The sequence below is a fragment of the Pinus tabuliformis genome, chromosome 9 (assembly GCF_031772625.1).
Source record: "Pinus tabuliformis cultivar Carrire ecotype Pingquan chromosome 9, CPIR1, whole genome shotgun sequence".
Taxonomy (NCBI): domain Eukaryota; kingdom Viridiplantae; phylum Streptophyta; class Pinopsida; order Pinales; family Pinaceae; genus Pinus; species Pinus tabuliformis.
The window spans coordinates 819744980-819766247 of record NC_142307.1 but is presented as its reverse complement, the minus strand read 5'-3'; positions in this window follow the sequence as shown (position 1 = coordinate 819766247).

The window sequence follows — 21268 nt, the reverse complement described above, 5'->3', positions numbered from 1 at the left end:
GAGAAGGAGGGGGTTCTTCTCCACCGTTTCCATGCACTAAACCTTGTTCTTCTGGTTTTCTCTCTTCTTCTTTCTCTAGCCTTGAAAGCAACTGATTGACATTATCTGCCATTGAATATAAGGTTTTTCTGAAATTGCGCTCCTCTTCATGATGAGCCTCTTCATCTGCCATGTTTCTCCTTCGATGTGCACGCCTCGCTTCGAGATCGAAAGACTTTAGTTTCCCTCATCTTTGGAGCTTGTTTCTTGTTAGCATACAAACATGCAATTCACATCTAAAAAAAGACCTACTCCAATACCACTTGATCCAAAATCTTTTGCTTATAGATGTGTTAAAGAATTACATGCATAAATTGTAGCTTAACATAGAAAACTTAATGTGTGCATGAGAGAAGAGGAGAAACACATAAAGCATGAAAGAAGATAACAAGACTTGATAATGGAGTTCGTTTGACTTGGATTACGTCTTCAAGCCCTGCTCGATCAATGGGGAGGCCTTCATTCATTAAGTGGCATAAGAAAGAAGAGTACAACCATCAATTACAAAAAAGGAGTTTTATACCTCCATACTGAAAAATGGATAAAAAATGTAGAACTCTGATGGAGAAACGAACAATGCCATTGCATTCATGGCATCGAGAAGTGCTGAAAGCATATAAAATTTGTCAAATTCTGACAAAGTGAAAATTCAGTCCTCCTGCAAAATTCTGCCTCGAACTGTGTGCACTGCCTCCTCTGCCTAGGCACACTGACAAACTTCGTTGAAGTATAATATGGTTGGCGGACTTCTAAATAATGTTGTTGGCGTAGTTGGTTAAGGATTCGTTTATTATGGAGGAGGTCGGGTGGTCAAACCCCGCCTCCTCCTTTTACATATAACAAATTCTTTTTTAATAAAAAATGGTTGTTGGTTGGGTCGGGCCCGCCTTCAGCGACCCACCCATCATACCTCCATGCTCCATCTCTGTAATTTTTTGTAATGGGCCATTGGTTTGTTTGTTAACGTGGGTTGGGTCCGTGCCCCAAGGGCCGACCCACCCAACTCCCGCCGCAATTATGGTGGTCTGTTCATGAAGTTTCGTGGTGTGGGGGAGGGGCCGGGGGTCTGTCACACGGAATTTGTCAAGGGTGCGGACACAGCTGACCTCCCTAGGAGTCTAAACTCTCTAGCGACAAACAAGACAAAATGGAGTGATCTTTCTCTAAATATACCTTTTAAAACATGAAAACTACAAGTGTTTAGGCTTACCTTATTCCAAAACGCTGTTGTTGTAGTCCGTCCTTGCCGATCCGGATGAGCTCCTCCTTCACATCAATTCCTGCAACCACAAACAATCAAACAATTACCAAGCACTTGCATTTCATATAATAAAACATATATTCAACATGCAGACCAAGGAACACATGAAATAACTCATTAACACAAGCTATTGAGAAAAATAAACCAGTTTGTATTAATAACGAAACAAAGAAACTCTTACAACCTGGCCTTGGTGTTGTGCAAGTTCCTCCCAGGGTCCATCAAGGGTTTTCCTCTACTTTGACAAAGCTCACCCACTTCCAAGTAGAATCATGTAAAGACAATCTCTCCTCACAAAGGTTCTAATGGAAGACCTAAATCCTGCAGCATTTACCCAAAGAAAATGTATAGCTCCAACCTCTTCTCCCTCTGGCTCAATGTCTTTATTTATAGTGCTGTAAAGAGGTTATTCAGGTCCACTATCAATGGGATCATCCCCCTCTTTGGGTGGGATAGCTCCCTTATTGATGGGATAAGTTCCCCCTTAATAGAGATACATGAACCAACTGGAGGCGCATCCATTTCATCAAACCGACCTCTAGAATGTTCTAGAAGTAACCACAAGTAACTTTTTCAAGATAAAACTCGCGCATTTTGCCTTTTACAGAGGGACGCACCTGTCCCTTAACATACAGAGCGTCCATGGACGCAGATTTTGTGAACATGGTCAGCGTCCCCGCAGGTAAGGCTAGAGAGAACCTGCGACCCCAGAGATAAACATAGTTTTTACAAGACTTTCTCTCTTCTTTGAGTTTGAGATGGATAACAGAGGCATAAGACTTGCCTAAGAGGGTAGCATGACTGTTGATTTGAGCCATACTAACTGTAAGTAGTCAAGGTGACATTTTTTAGTGTAACAGATTGCCCCCTAAAGTGCGAAGCCTGGAATAGAATAGGGTTTTGTAATTCTAGGAAGGGTGAAGCGCTTTATCATTTCAAGGATTGCCTTGTGGATGGCCTGGTTGGAACCTGCAATTTTCAACACAAAATACATGGATAAGATTATATCATTACTGAGGTAGGCATTCCCATACTCAGATTCAAAACTTTAACTAATGGACTAACTATTCTGATACAGGAATGATCTTGCAGTACATCATTTTTATAGACTTTTGTAGACACAGTATGGACGCAGCCATCTGTTTATGATTAGTCTACATAGATAATGAATACAAAACTCCTCGCAGCCTGGATGGTAGAAACTAGATCCAGGGTCTTCACTTCTACTTCCCGAATTGGTACGATTCTAGCCATGTGATTAAATGATTCGATGTCGAACATGATAGAAACCACTTGATTACCAGTCAATGATGTAAACTGTTAACAAGCGTGAGAGAAACCACCAGTAATGTCAATGGTTCTCAAATTACCAAGCACAACCCGTGAAATGTGAATAGATGTTTTGATGTCGAACACTTCACGGAATCCTTTGATCGAAAGTCAATGATGTAAACTGACGTCAAAGGCGAGAAACCTGCCATTGATGCATGCAGGCTTCAAGGTACTGTCGATTCCTAAGTCATCTTTCTAGATAATGTGTCGATGTCGATAGAAAGTGACCCGTTGCAGGCAAGCCCGCAACACGAAATCATTGTTCAAGTTGAAGAAATGTTGCTGTAAGGACTGACTCAGGGATGGTCAAATGGATGACAAGTATTTTGCAGATGAAAGTTTTTTCTTGCAGACCTCTTGAACACATAACGACACAACAGATGGCTTGGTGACGAATAACTCAAAGTTAATCCCCGAAACCCGGTTAAAGACTTTCGAAGTGACTTGGTCAACTGTGAGGTAAAAGATTTCCCAACCCAGGTGAATGAAAAGTGTCGTGTTCAAGAGCGGTAATAAAGTTTCTTCTGAGACAAAAGGTGACAAATAGGTTCATTCTTCTCTCTTTTCCCCCACCATTTCTGGCAAGTACCTCTTTATTTTTAACAAGCTTGAGGAGGATAACATATGCTTGATTATAAGCTCATCCTTCGGATGAGTCTAACCTAGTTTAAATTCGAACCCTAGGAAGGAGTGGTTCGTTCCTGTTTGTAATTGAACAGGTCCTCTACTGTAAAAATTTAACGAGCCCAGTATAGGAGAAACTCGGCGTTTTTCATTTTTAGAGAGTCTGAAAAAACTAAAGGAGACTCCACGTTGAACTTTTTCGTATATTTGTGTCCCTCAAGCCCGAAAAAGTATAAAATAATACCTGGGGGAACCGCTTGATCTTACGACCAAGGAGTACTTTCATAATAGTGTCGTTAACCTGAAAAGTAAAAAGCGATCAAAGACACGTCGTTTTATTTCCTTATCGAGTTTGAAATGACAAAAACCCGGCAATCTTTCCCTGATTTTGCGGTCAGAAAAGAGCTAAAAGGGGACCGTCTTTTAATTCCGTTTTAACGAGTGTAAAAGAAACGCTCGGCGATCTTTTCATGTTTTAGGAGTCAGAAAAGGGCTTAAAAGATGACTCTGAGGTGTTTCATTTTTTCGTAAGTTTTAACGAGTTCGAAAAAATGATCAAAATGTACTCATGGTTTTCACTTTTTCGTATGTTTTAATGAGTTCGAAAAAATGATAAAAATGTACTCATATGGCCGACTTTCAATTTAATTTACGAGCAGGAAAAGACGGAAAGAACTCGACATTTTCATTTGTTTTACGAGAATGAAAGATAGCAAAATAATCTCGGGATTTTCATGAGTTTAACGAGTCTTGAAAATAACTGAAATTGACTCGAGATAGGTTTCATTTTTACAAAAGCTTGAAACAGATAAAAACTATGCTTCAAATTAGTTTCATTTTTACACAAGCTTGAAACAGAGATAAAACTGTGCTTGATGCCCCCTAAGCATAACTGTTAGAGCGCATGCCCCCCAGCTTCATTTCATTCGACTAAGGTGGATGAAATGAAGGTTTAGTGACGAGATCATTTAAAAGACTTTGACCTAAAACTGTAAGAAAATTATGCAAAAACTGAAATAACTAACCTAAACGCTTAACATTTACGAGATCTAGTCAATCTCTCGACTCAAGTAGAGGAGGATTTGTTTCATTTTTTAACGAGCTTGACACAGGAAAAGAACTATGCTCGGATTCAGTTTCATGTTTATGCAAGCTTGAAACGAAAAACTATGCTTGTTATAAGTTCACATGCCCCCAGCATAATGGTGCAAATCAAGGTACATGCCCCCCAAGCTTCATTGCATTCAATGAGGTGAATGGAATGAAGCTTTACTTTCACGATCTTGGAAAGACTTGTGGGAGTTGTTTCATTTTTTAACGAGCTTGACACAAGACAAGGAACTTTGCTCATAACTACTCTCTACAATCTACCTACTTAACCTACCCTTGTTTCATTTTTTAACGAGCTTGACACAAGACAAGGAACTATGCTCAAAAAGTTCGCATGCCCCCAGCATAATGACGCAAAGAGAGGTACATGCCCCCCAGGCTTCATTGCATTCAACCGGCTGGATGAAATGAAGGTTTACTTTCAATATTTAACTTGAAAAGGGAGTTGTTTCATTTTTAAGGAGGTTGACACAAGAAAAGAACTATCCTCATACACTGATTCATTTTTTAACGAGGTTGACACAGTAAAAGGAACTATCCTCATACACTGATTCATTTTTTAACGAGGTTGACAAAGTAAAAGGAACTTTCCTCGCACACACTGATTCATTTTTTAATGAGGTTGACATAGTAAAAGGAACTTTCCTCACAATCCTACTTTCTAACTATCTATATGACCTAAAAACTAGCTGATTCATTTTTTAATGAGGTTGACTCAGTAAAAGAACTGTCCTCATGACAGCCTATTTCATTTTTTAACGAGGTTGATACAAGAAAAACTATCCTCGTGCCTGATTCATTTTTTAACGAGGTTGACTCAGTAACAGGAACTATCCTCACACTCACTGATTCATTTTTTAACGAGGTCGACACAGTAAAAGGAACTTTCCTCGTACCGTCCAATTTCATTTTTTAACGAGGTTGAGAGAGGAACAAACTATCCTCGTACTAACTGAGCATGGCTTCTAACTGGAAGAAAGACATGTCAATGGACACACCTTGATCATGGCTTCCAAGAGATCTTCATCAGAAGGAAGAACAGTTCTTTGGAAGGAACACATGTCAAGGGACTCAAAAGGGATAAGAACATCGTGTTCAAGTAATCCCATAGAGTTTTCCATGTCAATTACCGGATCTAAATCAACAGTGAGAGGCTCATTTACATCGGTAACTGAAAACATGGGACCAGTTGCCACATAATTAACCCGTGGCAGGGTAGATACCACTTTAGAATCAGGAACATTTAGGGGTGTCATATTATTGGTAGTTGAGACAAGACTAGGGAATGAAAGCTGGTCTACAGTCACAATACTGCCATTGTGAGGGAAAGACATCACGCGAAAGAGTGTCGATACGACAGCTTTCATTGCATAAACATAATCTCGCCCAAGGAGTAAATTGAAATCCAAGGGACCTCGAACTACCATAAGATCGACACAAACAGTTTTACCTTCCAAGGTAATAGAAAACTTAGGAAGGATCCCTAAAGGTTCACTAATTGTTCTGTTAAAAGCTTTCAGATTCTGCGTAATAGGCGCAAGCTGAGGGGAACCCAAAGCTTTCCAAACAGCTGAGGATAAAATACTAACAGAAGCACCTTCATCTACCTGAGTACGATGTATGTCCCTACCACCAGCCTTGACAATGATTTGGAAAGGGATGGAGGAAGGAAGACGAGGTTCTGTCAGTCTATTCCAATCAAAGGAAAAGACCTCAGTACTTGGAGGGGGTTCTGTAGAAACAGGTGAAATGCCCCCCGGCATAGAAGAATCTGATGTAACAAGAAGAACATCAGCGGTATGCAATTTACTCTCGAAAAGGAGAGTGTGATCGATCGAATGTGAAATTGAATCGACCACTTGATCAACTAATGGATCATCAACCTGAGTGACATGAGTTTCACTCTCCAATGGGAGAGTGTGATCGACTGTACTTGAATTTAGATCAATCACTCCGTCAGTTGACGGTAGGTTGGGAGAAAGTTTACGGTAACCAGTTGGAAATTCTTGCTGTGGAACAGTAAGGTTTTCCAACAATGTTGAGGCTTCATCCATGTGAGGGCAAATGTGAGTTTGATGACTCCCTTTGCATAACTTACAAGGAAACCTAACTTTACCCTTTTTCCCAGGAACCTGACTATCACTGGTTGATGGATCAATGGAAAGTTGATGAGATTTTTCTGACCATACTTCCAAGACCTTTGGAATACCAGGACAATTGACAAGGAAGTGGTCACCCTTACAAAGCCTGCAAGGGTATTTGGGTTTACGATGCATGTCGGAATTTTCCTCAACACAACTAACACTTACAGCCATGGTTGGTTGGTTGACTTCTTTCTTATCTTGCTTCTTCTTCTTCTTCTTCTTCTTCCCTTTCTTCTTCTTCTTAACCTCCTGGTTAGTAACATCAAGGCTTTTACCAGGCGAAGAGGAAGAAATGGAGGAAGAAAAACTAGGCGAAGAAGGTAAAGGGTCAATAGAAGGCTGGTGATGTTGAGATGGTGAACTCTATTGAGGTGAAGCATCCGGTTGAGATGGAACAATTGGAGTATTTTGGGCCAACGAAATTGAAAATAACCATATCGGTAAACCTATTGTAAATCCAGGTAATGACAAAGTAGCCATATAAGGAGGACCAACATTTCCAAAGTAAGGAAAAGTACTAGGATTCTCATTAGGAGGGGTTCCTAGGTTGATAAATTCCGGAACATTTGCCATTATATTCAACTTCAGTGAATTTTATTAACAATTTAAAACTAAAATTAACAATTCACAATTCACACTTAACAACCAAAATTCACAATTCACACCTATGGTCTCTAAAAGTAAAAACAAACAAATTAACACGCGCTATCAAATCTAGGAGTCAAACCATACACAAACAGTAGCCTTCCGGACCGAAAACACTAGTTGGTGATGAAGCCCAACATCGCCGAATTCAGTACAGAAGTGGTGGGTGGAACAGTTACCCCGGCAACCTGCTTAATGAATAGACCGGCACAAGTTCCTCCACTTTAACCGTCTCGAAGTGAAGTGAACCCCCCGGAAAATCCAAGTGAGTATAACCGACGTCTGCTCCAGGTACAGTGGGACCTTCCCTCCACCGTCACCTCGGTAGAACCCTAAAGATTATGGTCACTAAGGTCACCAACAGTAACAAACACACCTGGGGGAACAGTCTAAACTCCGACAGCACGCAAGGGCAGAGTAGCAAGCTCAATCCCCTTACCAGCTCCTTGACAACAATCCAAGGTTTACCGATAAGTGACCCCTGGCTCCTCGACAATGGTTAATCCGAGGTTTACCGTTTGTAATACGTACTGTCTGGCGTCGTTCCCAACGACGGGGGAATGATCCCCTCACTGGTTCGGACACGAGCTCGTGCTTCTCCTTTAAGAGGAGCTTTCCCAGAGTGTAAATGTAACAATTGGATTTGATTCTATCACAAGATCGACTACTTGTTTGGTTTTACTGTCTTGGAGAGTTAAGTACTCACCTACTCCAAGACACTAGCCTAAGCTATGTTGGTGCTTCAGAGCCCTAGAAATGTAAAAATTACTAGATGAATTTTAATTAAGCGCTATGTTATTAAGGCTGTTATTACTCAAATGGGTAAATGGAGATGAAACCAATGGTGTTATGACCCGACTCAACTGAATGCAATCGAATATGATAATGTAATCTTTTCAATTCGATGAATCCTAACTAAAGTAAGGAGAGAGTTTCCATTCACTTCCAACAATGCAAAAAATTGATCACTAAGAGAAAATATAACAAATTCTCTAATGCACTAATTTTATCAAGAAAAACTAATGCAAATCAATTCCAAACCATTTTTTTTTTTTAATTTTGTGTAAATTCAAATCAAAGAAAGCTGATCTAAATCTACGATTGATTTTTCAGAATGTAAACTATGCAATTGTAATCTATGCACAATTCATTTGAAAAGTATGCAAATGTAATCTATGCACATTTTTCATTCATATTCCGAAAAGGAGAATTCTAATTATGCAAATGTAATCTAAGCAAGAGAATTCTCAAACACAAGATGATTCTAATGTAATCTAAGAACCAATCAAGTGCAAGTCGAGAAAATTGGGTGAGAGTTCCAAAGATCAAAAAATAAAAACACTCAAAGGCGATTAACACTCATACGCAATTTAGCCCCCCCCCGGCGAATGAGGGGGAAATTTTTTTGCAAAAACAGAAGCAAAAAGATGCAAAATTGTGAAAAGACTGAGACAAACCTCCAAGTAATGATCAAAGGAAATCAAATCAAGAATTTCTCAAGAAAGAGACTCAAAACACCCAATTGATGAAAGCTAAGAGCAGGAACAAGCTTAGGTGAAGATTCTGGGCAAGGGACTAATGAATCTGGGCAGAAAAAACTAAGAAAAAACAAAATCTAAGAGCAAAAAAGGCAAAAAATGGAATTTTCTCAAATTTTGGTAGGGGACGCAGGCAACCCGTTAGCACAGGTGCGGGCCCGCTCTGTGCACGCAGCAAAAGTGCGTCCAGGGACGCACTGTGCAGCACTCAGAGGGTGCGTCTGTCTGAAAAACTCAAGAAAAACCAAAATAAAACTAATCCTAAGCTAACCCACCCAGAGACAGAATCACAGAGCCAAAACCAGAAAAATAAACCAATTTTCTCAAAGCAAAGTTCACATAAAGGAAAAGACTTTTCTCATTAATGGAATCTATCCCCAGCGGAGTCGCCAATTTGTCACACGGAATTTGTCAAGGGTGCGGACACGACTGACCTCCCTAGGAGTCTAAACTCTCTAGCGACAAACAAGACAAAATGGAGTGATCTTTCTCTAAATATACCTTTTAAAACATGAAAACTACAAGTGTTTAGGCTTACCTTATTCCAAAACGCTGTTGTTGTAGTCCGTCCTTGCCGATCCGGATGAGCTCCTCCTTCACATCAATTCCTGCAACCACAAACAATCAAACAATTACCAAGCACTTGCATTTCATATAATAAAACATATATTCAACATGCAGACCAAGGAACACATGAAATAACTCGTTAACACAAGCTATTGAGAAAAATAAACCAGTTTGTATTAATAACGAAACAAAGGAACTCTTACAACCTAGCCTTGGTGTTGTGCAAGTTCCTCCCAGGGTCCATCAAGGGTTTTCCTCTACTTTGACAAAGCTCACCCACTTCCAAGTAGAATCAAGCAAAGACAATCTCTCCTCACAAGGTTCTAAATGGGAGTCCTAATTCCTGCAGCATTTACCCAAAGAAAATGTATAGCTTCCAACCTCCTCTCCTTCTGGCTCAATGCCTTTATTTATAGTGCTGTAAAGAGGTTATTCAGGTCCACTATCAATGGGATCATCCCCCTCTATGGGTGGGATAGCTCCCTTATTGATGGGATAAGTTCCCCCTTAATAGAGATACATGAACCAACTGGAGGCGCATCCATTTCATCAAACCGACCTCTAGAATGTTCTAGAAGTAACCACAAGTAACTTTTTCAAGATAAAACTCGCGCATTTTGTCTTTTACAGAGGGACGCACCTGTCCCTTAACATACAGAGCGTCTATGGACGCAGATTTTTTGAACAAGGTCCGCGTCCCCGCAGGTAAGACTAGAGAGAACCTGCGACCCCAGAGATAAACATGATTTTTACAAGACTTTCTCTCTTCTTTGAGTTTGAGATGGATAACAGAGGCATGAGACTTGCCTAAGAGGGTAGCATAACTGTTGATTTGAGCCATACTAACTGTAAGTAGTCAAGGTGACATTTTTTAGTGTAACAGGGTCATGGCCCACCCCTCCATTAACAAATATATTGTTATGTGTTTGGTTCGGGGGGCGGGGTTGGTGGCCCGCCACCCCCTTTTTTTAATATTTTTTTTGTTTAAATAAAACAACTTGCGCACTTTTGAAAATTTGGTTTCAGACCAAAGGAGTCTTTTAACGAGGCAACAATTTTGCCCAGAATCTGGCTAGAGTTGGTCGGATTCTGTCTGCCAAAAAAAGTCCAAATTGCAACATCATTAATCTTGCCCAGTCATCAAAAGTCAACCCAACTTTGACTGCCTCTATCTCCTTCATTAGGACTCGGATTGGAGTGTCATTCACACCGTTGGAATCAAGCCGATGAGCACTTCGATATGATGTAAAGTTCATCGTGTTAGAGCCTAGATTTACCTCAGGCTGAAAAGGTAAGATTCTAGGTCCACATCAAACCACGCTCAGCCTCATAGCTAGCCCTACGAGGACAAGAGAGGCCTCTCTCCGGGTCAATCTCAACAAAAGATAATCGATGGGGCTTGAGATGACTGAAATACAAACTAATTTTAGGATAGGTATGAAGTGCAAGGATTTGATTTGATTTTTTGGGAGTTTTGTTGGAATCAAGGGAAATGCAAATTTGGGTCTGGGGATGAGGCCAAATTCTTACAGAGTTCCGGTTGGGGCAAGGTAGGCAGTAGTTTTGATGCTTTAGATTAAATGAATGGATAGAAAAGACCACTAAGGAGCTGAAGAGGGAAAGAGGGTACCAAGAATCCTCTTCAAACTAAAGAAAACATTGAAAATTAAACAAACTAACAGGCATAGCACAGCGAGCTAATGAATTCTACCTTTTGTCACTCATTTGTTTAATTTCAGAAGCAAAGAGAAGGGAAATGGCATACATGAAACATTAAGGAACTTACAATTGCATGAAGAAAAAAACCATCAAAACACAGAGCCACAAGGATCCCAACAAGTGCTGCAAAACCCTGGTCTTTCCTTTGCCAAAAATGCAAAAATCAGATGTACAATGGAGTGCCAAGTAATCCCAAGTGTCCAACCATGCTAATGACTGAAAAAACATAAGATATAGGCAAACAACAACTCATCCTAGCCTCTAGGGGTCGAGCTCATGAGTTCAGGAGCTGATCCAACTCATTCTAAACTGAGAACTAGAAACTAGGCAACCTAACAGCATGCCTCTAAAAACAAGGGAACTAATTCATTCAGTTTCAAACAACCTCTAAACTGATGAATCTACCTTACCAAGTGAGAATTTGACATATTTACATCATGATCCATCAATATACATGAAATTACATCACACTTTGACAATTTTACATAGAGTTTTTTGTTTTTCAATACATTAAGCACTTTCTTCACATGACATACATGTTCATTCCGACTTTTACTAAAGATAAGAATATCATCTAGATAGAAAAGAACAAATTCATCAATGAGAGGCCTAAAGAGATCATTCACGACCCTAATGAAAATGGCTGGAGCATTGTAAAGTACGAATGGCGTCACCATCCATTTGAATAACCTCTATTTGGTCTTGAAGGCGGTTTTCCACACATCCTGCTCTGCAATTTGGAACTGGTGATAACCACTACGCAAATCCAATTTGGTGAAATAGATAACATTCTTTAACTGATCTAATAAGTCATCAATGCAGGGAAGAGGGTAACGATTTTTCACCGTGATTTTGTTTAGTGCTCGATAATCCACGCACATCCTCCATGTGCCATATTTCTTCGGCACTAAGACAATCGGTGAGCCACATGGAGAAGTGCTTGGTCTAATGACCCCTTGGTTCAATAGTTCCTGCACCTGCTTTTTGATCTCCTCCATCTCAATGATCAACATCCTGTACATGCCAATATTTGGTAAAGGAGCGTCATGCTGTAAATGGATCTCATGTTGGATTTCCCTCTTCATAGGTAATCCCTTTGGTTCCTAAAACATCTCATCATAGTTAGAAATTAATTCACATAATTCCTTTTTATGCACTTGATCACAACCCTAGAAAGCATCAGATAATTCTACATCTTTTCCACTTACAACCATAAGCATGCAACCCTTACTAGAATTCACCAACCTCTTAATTTGTCCTGCACTTACAAGGCTAGCATTTATTTTAGTTTGGTGAGCCCTTACAATATATTCTACCCCATCTTTTGTGATTTGGTATTTATTTCCATGACGGAAGAAGATTTCTTTTCTATCATATAGATATGGACTCCCTAACACCATGCCATAGATATCCAATGGTATTACATCAAGTTTTACCTCATCCACTAACTTAGAAGCGATCACAAATTTAACCTTACACTGCTTAGTTACATTCAGTTTTTCTTTATCATGTATCCATCCAAGTGGGTAAGGTTTTGGATGTGGTTTGGTTTCCAAGCCTAGCTTCTTTACCAAGGACTCTGAAATTAAGTTTGCTTGGGATCCGGTATCAAATAGAGTTTCCACTTTTGTATGATTTATGATAACTCTAATATGAAATAGCTCAATTCTCTTTCGTTCATTAGGAAGAGACTCATCTATTGAAGTAGTGCCTTCATGTGATTCAAAATTAAAATGAGGTGTAAGAGTACCTTTTGTTCCTGCTGCTGTGATCAATGCTTCATCTCCCGAATCGGATCTAAGGTCTTGCTGCACATTTGCTACTGTCTTCTGCTTGCCTTTTCCTCCATACTTCTTTGGTCTCTTTCTAGGTATTGTTTCCAACAATGATCGTCGTCATGACCTTCCTTTTTGCAATGATTGCAATAAGGTATTTCTTCTTCATCTTTCTTGGTTGATGTCATCCTCTTCTCCTTTCCTTTTCCTTTCACTTTAGGTTTGCAATATGGATGTTTGAAAGGTGGTTTCTTGAAATAATCATCTCTTTAATTTTTTCCCCTGTTCTCAAGATGGATTACCTTCACACTGGCGGAGTCAATATTAGTTGGTTCAAACAATAATAATGAATGTCTAAGGTAACTATGTAATGATCCAATGTACTTAGTTACTACTTCAGGTGAGTCAAGTGCAATGTCCAAATTAAGTGCCTGTTTTCTAAATTCCTTTGTAAAGCTTTGAACATCGGTGACCTCTTCCCTGCCTTAAGTATTTCCAATCCATTAAGGCTTTTTGTTTATAACCCAAGGGATAGAATTGTTCCTTTAATGCAGAAATGAAACTAGGCCATGAGGAAAGATGACTACCCACACTCTTATTGCTTCACAATTTTCTCTCCCACCAAATGAGAGCGGTGCTACTCAGCCGAAGAGAGGCCAGTTGAATCTTTGCCTTGTCCTCATCGATTTGCTGAATCTTGCGGTAGATTTCTATCTACCTAATCCAGTTATTAAGATTTTCTACATTATTTTCATCATTAAACATGGGAAGATCGAATTTTACATCTAATTTAAAGAAAGGTTTCTTAGATGCATCCCTTGAATTCCTATGATGATGGTGATGAGAGGAAGAAGAAATTTCACTCGTGGAAGGAGAAGGAGGGGGTTCTTCTCCACCATTTCCATGCACTAAACCTTGTTCTTCTGGTTTTCTCTCTTCTTCTTTCTCTAGCCTTGAAAGCAACTGATTGACATTATCTGCCATTGAATATAAGGTTTTTCTGAAATTGCGCTCCTCTTCATGACGAGCCTCTTCATCTGCCATGTTTCTCCTTCGATGTGCACGCCTCGCTTCGAGATTGAAAGACTTTAGTTTCCCTTCACATCTTTGGAGCTTGTTTCTTGTTAGCATACAAACATGCAATTCACATCTAAAAAAATACCTACTCCAATACCACTTGATCCAAAATCTTTTGCTTATAGATGTGTTAAAGAATTACATGCATAAATTGTAGCTTAACATAGAAAACTTAATGTGCACATGAGAGAAGAGGAGAAACACATAAAGCATGAAAGAAGACAACAAGACTTGATAATGGAGTTCGTTTGACTTGGATTACGTCTTCAAGCCCTTCTCGATCAATGGGGAGGCCTTCATTCATTAAGTGGCATAAGAAAGAAGAGTACAACCATCAGTTACAAAAAAGGAGTTTTATACCTCCATACTGAAAAATGGCTAAAAAATGTAGAACTCTGATGGAGAAACGAACAATGCCATTGCATTCATGGCATCGAGAAGTGCTGAAAGCATATAAAATTTGTGAAATTCTAACAAAGTGAAAATTCAGTCCTCCTGCAAAATTCTGCCTCGAACTGTGTCCACTACCTCCTCTGCCTAGGCACACTGACAAACTTCGTTGAAGTATAATATGGGTGGCGGACTTCTAAATAATGTTGTTGGCGTAGTTGGTTAAGGATTCGTTTATTATGGAGGAGGTCGGGTGGTCAAACCCAGCCTCCTCCTTTTACATATAACAAATTCTTTTTTAATAAAAAATGGTTGTTGGTTGGGTCGGGCCCGCCTTGAGCGACCCACCCATCATACCTCCATGCTCCATCTCTGTAATTTTTTGTAATGGGCCATTGGTTTGTTTGTTAACGTGGGTTGGGTCCGTGCCCCAAGGGCCGACCCACCCAACTCCCGCCGCAATTATGGTGGTCTGTTCATGAAGTTTCGTGGTGTGGGGGAGGGGCCGGGGGTCATGGCCCACCCCTCCATTAACAAATATATTGTTATGTGTTTGGTTCGGGTGGCGGGGTTGGTGGCCTGCCACCCCCTTTTTTTAATATTTTCTTTTGTTTAAATAAAACAACTTGCGCATTTTTGAAAATTTGGTTTTAGACCGAAGGAGTCTTTTTAACGAGGCAACAATTTTTCCCAGAATCTGGCTAGAGTTGGCCGGATTCTGTCCACCAAAAAAAGTCCAAATTGCAACTTCATTAATCTTGCCCAGTCATCAAAAGTCAACCCAACTTTGACTGCCTCTATCTCCTTCATTAGGACTCAGATTGGAGTGTCATTCACACCATTGGAATCAAGGCGATGAGCACTTCGATATGATGTAAATTTCATCGTGTTAGAGCCTAGATTTACCTCAGGCTGAAAAGGTAAGATTCTAGGTCCACATCAAACCATGCTCAGCCTCATAGCTAGCCCTACGAGGACAAGAGAGGGCTCTCTCCGGGTCAATCTCAGCAAAAGATAATCGATGGGGCTTGAGATGACTGAAATACAAACTAATTTTAGGATAGGTATGAAGTGCAAGGATTTGATTTGATTTTTTGGGAGTTTTGTTGGAATCAAGGGAAAGGTAAATTTGGGTCCGGGGATGAGGCCAAATACTTACAGAGTTCCGGTTGGGGCAAGGTAGGCAGTAGTTTTGATGCTTCAGATTAAATGAATGGATAGAAAAGACCGCTAAGGAGCTGAAGAGGGAAAGAGGGTACCAAGAATCCTCTTCAAACTAAAGAAAACATTGAAAATTAAACAAACTAACAGGCATAGCACAGCGAGCTAATGAATTCTACCTTTTGTCACTCATTTGTTTAATTTCAGAAGCAAAGAGAAGGGAAATGGCATACATGAAACATTAATGAACTTACAATTGCATGAGGAAAAAAACCATCAAAACACAGAGCCACAAGGATCCCAACAAGTGCTGCAAAACCCTGGTCTTTACTTTGCCAAAAATGCAAAAATCAGATGTACAATGGAGTGCCAAGTAATCCCAAGTGTCCAACCATGCTAATGACTGAAAAAACATAAGATATAGGCAAACAACAACTCATCCTAGCCTCCAGGGGTCAAGCTCATGAGTTCAGGAGCTGATCCAACTCATTCTAAACTGAGAACTAGAAACTAGGCAACCTAACAGCATGCCTCTAAAAACAAGGGAACTGATTCATTCAGTTTCAAACAACCTCTAAACTGATGAATCTACCTTACCAATTGAGAATTTGACATATTTACATCATGATCCATCAATATACATGAAATTACATCACACTTTGACAATTTTACATAGAGGTTTTTGTTTTTCAATACATTAAGCACTTTCTTCACATGACATACATGTTCATTCCGACTTTTACTAAAGATAAGAATATCATCTAGATAGAAAAGGACAAATTCATCAATTAGAGGCCTAAAGACATCATTCACGACCCTCATGAAAATGGCTGGAGCATTGTAAAGTCCGAATGGCATCACCATCCATTTGAATAACCTCTATTTGGTCTTGAAGGCGGTTTTCCACACATCTTGCTCTGCAATTTGGACCTGGTGATAACCACTACGCAAATCCAATTTGGTGAAATAGATAACATTCTTTAACTGATCTAATAAGTCATCAATGCGGGGAAGAGGGTAACGATTTTTCACCGTGATTTTGTTTAGTGCTCGATAATCCACGCACATCCTCCATGTGCCATATTTCTTCGGCACTAAGACAATCGGTGAGCCACATGGAGAAGTGCTTGGTCTGATGACCCCTTGGTTCAATAGTTCCTGCACCTGCTTTTTGATCTCCTCCATCTCAATGATCAACATCCTGTACATGCCAATATTTGATAAAGGAGCGTCATGCTGTAAATGGATCTCATGTTGGATTTCCCTCTTCATAGGTAATCCCTTTGGTTCCTAAAACATCTCATCATAGTTAGAAATTAATTCACATAATTCCTTTTTATGCACTTGATCACAACCCTAGAAAGCATCAAATAATTCTACATCTTTTCCCCTTACAACCATAAGCATGCAACCCTTACTAGAATTCACCAACCTCTTAATTTGTCCTGCACTTACAAGGCTAGCATTTATTTTAGTTTGGTGAGCCCTTACAATATATTCTACCCCATCTTTTGTGATTTGGTATTTATTTCCATGACGGAAGAAGATTTCTTTTCTATCATATAGATATGGACTCCCTAACACCATGCCATAGATATCCAATGGTATTACATCAAGTTTTACCTCATCCACTAACTTAGAAGCGATCACAAATTTAACCTTACACTGCTTAGTTACATTCAGGTTTGCTTTATTATGTATCCATCCAAGTGGGTAAGGTTTTGGATGTGGTTTGGTTTCCAAGCCTAGCTTCTTTACCAAGGACTCTGAAATTAAGTTTGCTTGGGATCCGGTATCAAATAGAGTTTCCACTTTTGTATGATTTATGATAACTCTAATATGAAATAGCTCAATTCTCTTTCATTCACTAGGAAGAGACTCATCTATTGAAGTAGTGCCTTCATGTGATTTAAAATTAACATGAGGTGTAAGAGTACCTTTTGTTCCTGCTACTGTGATCAATGCTTCATCTCCCGAATCGGATCTAAGGTCTTGCTGCACATTTGCTACTGTCTTCTGCTTGCCTTTTCCTCCATACTTCTTTGGTCTCTTTCTAGGTATTGTTTCCAACAATGATCGTCGTCATGACCTTCCTTTTTGCAATGATTGCAATAAGGTATTTCTTCTTCATCTTTCTTGGTTGATGTCATCCTCTTCTCCTTTCCTTTTCCTTTCACTTTAGGTTTGCAATATGGACGTTTGAAAGGTGGTTTCTTGAAATGATCATCTCTTTAATTTTTTCCCCTGTTCTCAAGATGGATTACCTTCACACTGGCGGAGTCAATATTAGTTGGTTCAAACAATAATAATGAATGTCTAAGGTAACTATGTAATGATCCAATATACTTAGTTACTACTTCAGGTGAGTCAAGTGCAATGTCCAAATTAAGTGCCTGTTTTCTAAATTCCTTTGTAAAGCTTTGAACATCGTGACCTCTTCCCTGCCTTAAGTATTTCCAATCCATTAAGGCTTTTTGTTTATAACCCAAGGGATAGAATTGTTCCTTTAATGCAGAAATGAAACTAGGCCATGAGGAAAGACGACTACCCACACTCTTATTGCTTCACAATTTTCTCTCCCACCAAATGAGAGCGGTGCTACTCAGCCGAAGAGAGGCCAGTTGAATCTTTGCCTTGTCCTCATCGATTTGCTAAATCTTGCAGTAGATTTCTATCTACCTAATCCAGTTATTAAGATTTTCTACATTATTTTCATCATTAAACATGGGAAGATCGAATTTTACATCTAATTTAAAGAAAGGTTTCTTAGATGCATCCCTTGAATTCCTATGATGATGGTGATGAGAGGAAGAAGAAATTTCACTCGTGGAAGGATAAGGAGGGGGTTCTTCTCCACCATTTCCATGCACTAAACCTTGTTCTTTTGGTTTTCTCTCTTCTTCTTTCTCTAGCCTTGAAAGCAACTGATTGACATTATCTGCCATTGAATATAAGGTTTTTCTGAAATTGCGCTCCTCTTCATTACGAGCCTCTTCATCTGCCATGTTTCTCCTTCGATGTGCACGCCTCGCTTCGAGATCGAAAGACTTTAGTTTCCCTTCACATCTTTGGAGCTTGTTTCTTGTTAGCATACAAACATGCAATTCACATCTAAAAAAATACCTACTCCAATACCACTTGATCCAAAATCTTTTGCTTATAGATGTGTTAAAGAATTACATGCATAAATTGTAGCTTAACATAGAAAACTTAATGTGCGCATGAGAGAAGAGGAGAAACACATAAAGCATGAAAGAAGACAACAAGACTTGATAATGGAGTTCGTTTGACTTGGATTACGTCTTCAAGCCCTACTCGATCAATGGGGAGGCCTTCATTCATTAAGTGGCATAAGAAAGAAGAGTAAAACCATCAGTTACAAAAAAGGAGTTTTATACCTCCATACTGAAAAATGGCTAAAAAATGTAGAACTCAGATGGAGAAACGAACAATGCCATTGCATTCGTGGCATCGAGAAGTGCTGAAAGCATATAAAATTTGTCAAATTCTGACAAAGTGAAAATTCATTCCTCCTGCAAAATTCTGCCTCGAACTGTGTGCACTGCCTCCTCTGCCTAGGCACACTGACAAACTTCGTTGAAGTATAATATGGGTGGCGGACTTCTAAATAATGTTGTTGGCGTAGTTGGTTAAGGATTCGTTTATTATGGAGGAGGTCGGGTGGTCAAACCCCGCCTCCTCCTTTTACATATAACAAATTCTTTTTTAATAAAAAATGGTTGTTGGTTAGGTCGGGCCCGCCTTGAGCGACCCACCCATCATACCTCCATGCTCCATCTCTGTAATTTTTTGTAATGGGCCATTGGTTTGTTTGTTAACGTGGGTTGGGTTCGTGCCCCAAGGGCCGACCCACCCAACTCCCGCCGCAATTATGGTGGTTTGTTCATGAAGTTTCGTGGTGTGGGGGAGGGGCCGGGGGTCATGGCCCACCCCTCCATTAACAAATATATTGTTATGTGTTTGGTTCAGGTGGCGGGGCCACCCCCTTTTTTAAATATTTTTTTTTGTTTAAATAAAACAACTTGCGCATTTTTGAAAATTTGGTTTCAGACCGAAGGATTCTTTTTAACGAGGCAACAATTTTGCCCAGAATCTGGCTAGAGTTGGTTGGATTCTGTCCGCCAAAAATAGTCCAAATTGCAACTTCATTAATCTTGCCCAGTCATCAAAAGTCAACCCAACTTTGACTGCCTCTATCTCCTTCATTAGGACTCGGATTGGAGTGTCATTCACACTGTTGGAATCAAGGAGATGAGCACTTCGATATGATGTAAAGTTCATCATGTTAGAGCTTAGATTTACCTCAGGTTGAAAAGGTAAGATTCTAGGTCCACATCAAACCACGCTCAACCTCATAGCTAGCCCTACGAGGACAAGAGAGGGCTCTCTCCGGGTCAATCTCAGCAAAAGATAATTGATGGGGCTTGAGATGACTGAAATACAAACTAATTTTAGGATAGGTATGAAGTGCAAGGATTTGATTTGATTTTTTGGGAGTTTTGTTGGAATCAAGGGAAAGGCAAATTTGGGTCCGGGGATGAGGCCAAATTCTTACAGAGTTCCGGTTGGGGCAAGGTAGGCAGTAGTTTTGATGCTTTAGATTAAATGAATGGATAGAAAATACCGCTAAGGAGCTAAAGAGGGCAAGAGGGTACCAAGAATCCTCTTCAAACTAAAGAAAACATTGAAAATTAAACAAACTAACAGGCATAGCACAGCGAGCTAATGAATTCTACCTTTTGTCACTCATTTGTTTAATTTCAGAAGCAAAGAGAAGGGAAATGGCATACATGAAACATTAATGAACTTACAATTGCATGAAGAAAAAAACCATCAAAACACAGAGCCACAAGGATCCCAGCAAGTGCTGCAAAACCCTGGTCTTTCCTTTGCCAAAAATGCAAAAATCAGATGTACAATGGAGTGCCAAGTAATCCCAAGTGTCCAACCATACTAATGACTGAAAAAACATAAGATATAGGTAAACAACAACTCATCCTAGCCTCTAGGGGTCGAGCTCATGAGTTCAGGAGCTGATCCAACTCATTCTAAACTGAGAACTAGAAACTAGGCAACCTAACAGCATGCCTCTAAAAACAAGAGAACTGATTCATTCAGTTTCAAACAACCTCTAAACTGATGAATCTACCTTACCAAGTGAGAATTTGACATATTTACATCATGATCCATCAATATACATGAAATTACATCAAAAATTTTCCATTAGGAAAGTGAAAAAGTCCTACTAGGCGAAGTTGGGCAAAAAACAGAGCAAAACTTGGTCAAACTAGCAATTTTTCCTCTATGCGTAGCCCCTGATTCTCTATGCATAACGCCTGTTTGGACCAACTTTTGGAGGCCTTCCCTATGTCCAAAGTAGCACCAAGTGTGCTTTTTGGAAAGGCTTACCTGTCTACTTTCCAACCCAAGTGGAATTTTCAATTTGGCCTCTATTTGCCCCTCCAAAAGTCAGTTCTCCCAACACTACTTCCTATGTGTCAAAATAGGGGCAGTGAGGTCATTTTTTGAGTGTTTTTTGACCTTTTGAGGGCTAAAAACTTGCCCAAATTTCTTGGCCATAGGTAGGAAAGCATAAATTTTCATGAAAAATCTAGAAATGCAAAGTTTTTGTGATTTGGAGCCCTCTAGCAAAAGCGAGCGCCACGTGGCGCGAAGTATAGGGAGGAAAACTCTGTTTTTTGTGCAAAAAATTTCCAAAATGCAAAAATTGCTCCAAATTTCTTCAAATTTGGGTTGATTCTTCTCTATCAAGTGCTATGATGGGCCAAAGAAGCCTCGGCCAATTTCTGAAGTCGATCATGCTCCTTTTTCCTCTTTTTCCTCTTTGATGCCTTCCTTAATTTT